The 6229-nt window shown below is 37.8% G+C and overlaps 1 pseudogene; it reads right to left on the bottom strand.

Annotated features, from left to right (window-relative positions):
- Positions 1 to 227: 227 nt before the first annotated feature.
- LOC149063736 (uncharacterized) lies at positions 228 to 1164 on the bottom strand (annotated as a pseudogene).
- Positions 1165 to 6229: the final 5065 nt, after the last annotated feature.

Here is a 6229-nt window from a genome sequence, read left to right as displayed (position 1 = left end):
GTGGTGTGCTACATAGGTAGTTGACCAACTAGTTTGTGTTTTTGTTGATGTGGAATGATATAAAGAAATCCAAGTCAGATGGTGAGGGGCATTTTTGGATGATTTTGGCAGAAGAGAAGTCAAATTTATGGTCAAAAGACCAGCAGTGTTGGGCTATGGGTGAGCGGTTAAAGTCTTGGTTGCTTACATATCTTCTATGATCATTTGAAAGGTATTTTAGGGCACGTTTAGTTTGGCCTATATGATAATCTGCATTGGCATGAAATGCTGTAGATGCCCCAGTTGTTGAGTGTGTCAATGGGATCTTTTAGTTTAGAGAAGCGAAGTTTATTGACGGGGGTGAAAACCACAGAAAAATTGTATTTTCGAAGGATTTTTAGCGATGCGTTGGCTGGTTTTTGGGAAGAAAGGCAAAATGATCAAGTTTTTGTGTTCAGGTTTAGGCTTGGTTTTGGAAGTGTTGTTAATCAATTTGCTGTGTAGATCAGTGTTTCCCAAACTGGGAAATATCGCCCCCTGGTGGGCGATAGAAACTACTGATTTAACAGAGGATCCTATGGGTTTACTTGAGTTGGGGGGCGATGTGAGGAAAAAATTTCTGATGAAGGGGGCGATGGAACAAAAAGTTTGGGAGACTATGGTGTAGATTATCAATGAGAGAGCTGTGGTAGCCACGAGCGACTGCTATTGCTCTAAGGATATTTAGTTCAGCATCGAGTAACGTCGTTGAAGAGCAAATATTAATGTATTTGTATAAATATTAATGACTCGCTTCAAGTATGTGTAGAACGAGGCATACTTTTGTGCCGGAGGATGCGCAGAAAGGTTGTGAGGGGGTAGAGAAACGGCAAACAGTTTGCGAAAGACAGTGGTAGAGAAAGTTTGTTCGTGGCGAGTGACCAATACGTCCAGGAATGCAATTTGGTTATTGTTTTCTTCCTCTATAGTGAATTGAATGCAGGGGTCAATGGAATTGAGAATATTTAGAATATGGTCAATGCTAGCGTTATGGTCAAGGAGACTGGCGCAATCATCAACATATCTGACATAAAAAGGAAAACGGATTTCACGGAAGAGTTTTGTTTCAAAATAGTGCATGTGGATGTCACTAAGTACAGGACTGAGAGGGGCAAGTAAGTTTCCCATGGCAAGGCCTTCAGTCATGCGATAGAATTGTTTGTTGACTCTTGTCTACAACAGCGAGTAACTCCCGCTCTATAAGGAGTTTTTTCAATATTTTATTTTTTCTTTGTTTCTGCTACTGATGAAAGAACTTCATATAGTTATCCGAAACGCGTATAGCCGTGTTCTTTTTGGAATTTTGGGTATATCTAACATTGATTATTCAATTGTATTATCAAACCCAAAAGGTAATTCATTTCTATTTTGACAAATATGCATACATTAAACTTCAAATGCACGAATTACCAATTTGGAGGATGTAGGACCGCAACTGGGAGGGAGAGGGACAGGCGGCCCTAGTGTCCTGGCCTCTGGACTAGATGAGGGCACCAAATTCACCCTTTATAACTGCTTCTTGACTACATTACATGGGTGTGATAAAATGTGTACTTACCCATTTGAGAAAGTATCTAGTTGTGGTGCTAGATAGATGGCACTACCTACTGAACACAAAACATGCCAAATGCTGGGTACGCACACATAAGTAAACTGTTAAGTTTCTCCAACATAAATCTGACATAGCTCCCATTTTCAGGTGTTAAAATAGGTGGCAGTTAAATGGTGGCAGATCAGAATGGTGGACTAGCACACAGGGAAGGAAAATAAAATCATTCTACCAGGAAAACCAAAGTATGAATAGGGAATGAGAAGAGATAAGTGTCAGAGAGAGGAGAGAGAGAATCTAAGTTGCTTTAAATTTGATCAGAAGATATTGAAAGTGCTAAGATTTTTTTAACGAAATACAAAATCAATTAGAAGGGAATTTATACATTCATTATTAGTATATATATATATGTATGCCTTCAACTGTTAAGAGTCTAAACGAAGAAATATAAGCAGGTGATCAAAGACCTGGGGCATGCTGGAAGGAAATCTATAGAGATACCAGTGAATTATGGGGGAGGGGGCGAAGCATAATTTTTTTCAAGATAAATTTTTTTTGAGAGGGACCCACTTTCACTCAAAAAGGACCCAGATTTTTCAAATAACCTGGGTCCCAGGACCCAGGTAAGTTAGAGTCCAGTGGCATCTCTGATTGAAATATTTTAACAAAAATAAGGTCGTCTGACTTTTTATGAAGAACACACCTGTAGGCGGACACTGTGGTTGTTTAACAAAAAATTGCTAGATATACTGAAATTCGGCTGTGCTTTTGGTTGCAATGAAACATTTATTAAAAGGTGTCAAGATTACATTTTACACACAGGTGAGTTAAATTTACGTTTCTTTTTTACTGTATTAATATTAATTAATTGTATATTTTGTTCGCGAAGTGTCCCACTGATAGAGGATTGGGGAATAATTTTGTTTCCAATAAAGCTTTTGCTTTGTTACAGGGTTGGTAAAAAAAATCGATTTTTTTAAAAAACAAAAAAAAACCGGCTTTTTTATATAGTTTTTTTTTTATAAATCACTTACTACTTTATATCCTAACCAAATGGTGACCCAGTCCATAATCCAAGGAATTTATAACTGAAAATGTTTTTGAACAGGGATCACCGGCCACTTCACAAACTGGCCAATTTCGGGCTTTTGCTACTGTACAGTAGAACTTTGATTAATGGGGATAATGTTGAAAATATGTAAAAATAATAATAATTCAATATTAAGCCTGGTGGCGATACACAGAACGAGATGTGCTGCTTCCTATGGAAAGAAAATGAAAATGTCTGTGAGGTAATGTAACTATTGGTACATTGGTCTTTGTCTTTAAGGAGCAGCTGGTCTACTTTTGGATCATAAGACCACCTGCAATTAACATGCCAGTGAAGTCACTACTGTTGGTGCTACTTTGTGAAGGGGGAAAAAAGGCCTGTGAGATAATACACCACCACCACATATGTTATGTGTGATGAAATCCCCATTCATGAATTTGCTTAAGATCAGAATGTAGCGCAAAATTAGAAAAGGCTTTTTTTTTCTTTTTTTAACCGAGCACAACTCAGGTCTATCGCCATGGGCAATTTACTACCTAGTGAGTTGTGCCGGAAGTGTAACTGTGTGTGTACCTAACAGTCTGAACGCATATGTAGTGTTGTGTTTGACTTTTCAGTGTTGCCATCTATACTGCAGAAGTGAAGTGAGTGATGTGTTATGATTGAATTACATTTGTACTGTTTGTAGGTCTGGTGCTCTCTGTGGCGAGACTTTTTGAAGGGGAGATCGGCTTGCATTCGCGCCTTGAAGTTGGGAACCACAGAAAACCAACTTCAGCTGACCACCACTGTGGTGACGGTGGGGTTCGAACCCGGGACCTCGCAACGCGAGTCCATCACTATGACCACTATTAGAAAAGGCTGTAAGCATAGGCGTACGCAGGATTTCCTCAAGGAGGGGGGAAGTAATTTTTTTTTCTAGAACATGTTTTTCTCAAATGTGTCCATGGGGGTGGGGGCCCAGCCACCTCTTCCAAGATGATAAAATGATAATAATAATATTTTTTTAAAAAAAATGATATCGGAAGGATATATCTTCAAATACTACCTCAATCAATTTCTGTGAATTTAAAATTTTTTTTGAACTCACATTTTCTATAAAGAATTCCTCTCCCATTCCCCAAACCATTACCTCCATTATATCTCTAGGTCAGACATCTTTAACTCATTGCTCACAAGCACCATGGTGTAAAGTACTCCCTGAAGTACCCACAGTGCTCTATTATGCTCATGTCCGATTTCGTGCTCGCGAGCATAATCAATGTTCCAATTAAACACCTTGGAGCATAGGCGAAGATAAACTTGAATGCCTGGGGGGGGGGGGCAAGATGATGATGTCAATTCATATATATATATGTATACATTAGGTCAGACGACTCCACCTTTGACGTTAGCCCCCCTCCTCCGTATCTCCGCCCACGACTTGGAGGAATTGCATTCAGGGATTGAAATTGCGTTTCATGCTTTCGTAAGTTAAACTCGCCGTAAAAATGCTCTTCTTTTAATTCCAAAAAAGTGACATGAAAAAAAGCTTGATTTCTGTGTGTTTCATGAAAATACAAACTAAAATAGTAATTTTACAACATACAGAGTTAGATTATTGTAATCACACACCCATAAAAAGAACCGTAAGATTAAAACATATGAATTACCATTCATAATGCATCTCCAAACGGCGGGGTTTTTTACCCAATTCATTCAAAACCTCATTCACAATTGGAGTACGTCCTCTATAAATATTTAGCAGCACCAGCCCATTCATTCTGGAACTGCTCGTCGAATTTCGTAAATATGTTTTTAGTTGGCAAAGAGTCGAAAACGATCATCCATTCATGCAAGTGGACACTGGAAGAACTGCCAATATTTCCAACAATCTGAATATATTTGGCATTATATAACTACAAAAAATATGTCCCCTATTCTAACAGATCTTTTTTCATCTCCCCAACTTACCCAGAAGAAATCATTTCTATTATAAATCGGTTCTCATTCAGTTTCTAGTGATGATATGATTAATTCATTGATTCTTAAATGTTTTCCTTACAATTTAATTATAATACTTACTAATTTGATAAATAACTGCATACTAAAGTGTGTTTATCCTGACTCTTTGAAAACTGCCACTGTTTTCCCAATTTTCAAATCAGGAAATCGTAATGATTTAAGTAATTATAGGCCTATTTCCATTTTCCCTTCTATTTCCAAGATTTTTGAAGCTGTTCTAAAAAAAAGAACTCTCATTTCTCTCTCATACTAATTTTTTTTCTCCAAATCAACATGGGTTTCTTGCTAATCATAACACTGAAATTGCTTTACTAGATTTTAGTACATGCGTAATACATAATCTTGACAAATCTAGAAAAATCATAGCTGTATTCCTAGACATAAGAAAGGCCTTTGACAGTGTTAATCATGAAATCCTTCAATATTAGCTTGAGGCATGTGGAATTAGAGACATCCCCCCTAAATCTCTTAGTGTCATATCTGACGAACAGATCTCAGAGAGTAAGATGTGGCTCTCATTCCAGTAAATTTTTAGGGGTTAACCGAGGAGTCCCCCAGGGATCTGTTCATGGCCCCCTTCTCTTTAATGTATTTATAAATGATTTATGTAATCTAAAAATTGATGGCAACATAATCACGTTTGCGGATGATACAGTCATTCTGCTGCTACCTATGAATCTCTCTAAATTACAGTAAATTCTGACATGATAAAAATTAGAGACTAGTTTCATGCAAATGATCTTCAACTTAATATCTCGAAAACTAAATATATTAACTTTTATTTGCATAACATTCCTGCCTTGAATATTGACTTTATGATTCATAAACCTGCATGTAACATTAACACTGATTGTAACTGTCACAAATTAGAACAAGTGAATACTATAAAATATCTGGGTATTTTTATTGACTCTGACATGAAATGGAAATCGCATGTTCATAATCTACTCTATAATATAAAATCACAAACTCGAAAAGGGCCTGTTTCTAAGCAACCGAAATTAGTGACAGAAATCTGTTACATTTTTGAGTGATGGAAATCTGTTATGTTTTTGTGTTATGGAAGTCGGTTACGATTTTGGGTCGAGTTTTCATTTAACTCCTGAGAACATTGGGAACCGCTTGAACTGTAGGGATCAAGTTTTGTGCATATACCCAGAGGTATGTATACATCACCAGTGCTCCCAACACAGACATTCTGGGTACCCAGGGTGGGGCATTAAACAGATCTCTTTATGGGGAAATTGACAGGTTTCATTTTGAGTGGAGGATGAATACTTGCTTCTCATTGTGCTGCATTGTTTATTGTGGCACTGCAAAGATAATAGTGCATTACTGATTGCGGTGCATTGCATACTGTAGTGCAGTGGTTCTCAACCTGGGGCCATATGGCCCCCTTGGGGTCCTGGGATATTCTAGGGGGGCCACGGGAGAAAATCAGAAGAAAGGTGATCCACGACAAGTAGTGAAGGGAGTCATAGAGAGCTGTAAAGAGGAAAGCTTTAAAAGTGAAACATGGTTGAAAAATGTTACTACTTTCAGAATTCATCATATCCGTCCATAGAACCAGGGGCATCTTAACCCTTGGGTCTGTGTGGGCATAACCA

This window comes from Pholcus phalangioides, unplaced genomic scaffold (assembly GCF_987345545.1).
Source record: "Pholcus phalangioides strain wild (caught in Gottingen) unplaced genomic scaffold, Ppha-v1.0 ptg000049l_1, whole genome shotgun sequence".
Classification (NCBI taxonomy): domain Eukaryota; kingdom Metazoa; phylum Arthropoda; class Arachnida; order Araneae; family Pholcidae; genus Pholcus; species Pholcus phalangioides.
The sequence above is the reverse complement of the archived record's forward strand: the minus strand, read 5'-3'. Positions and strand labels throughout refer to the sequence as shown.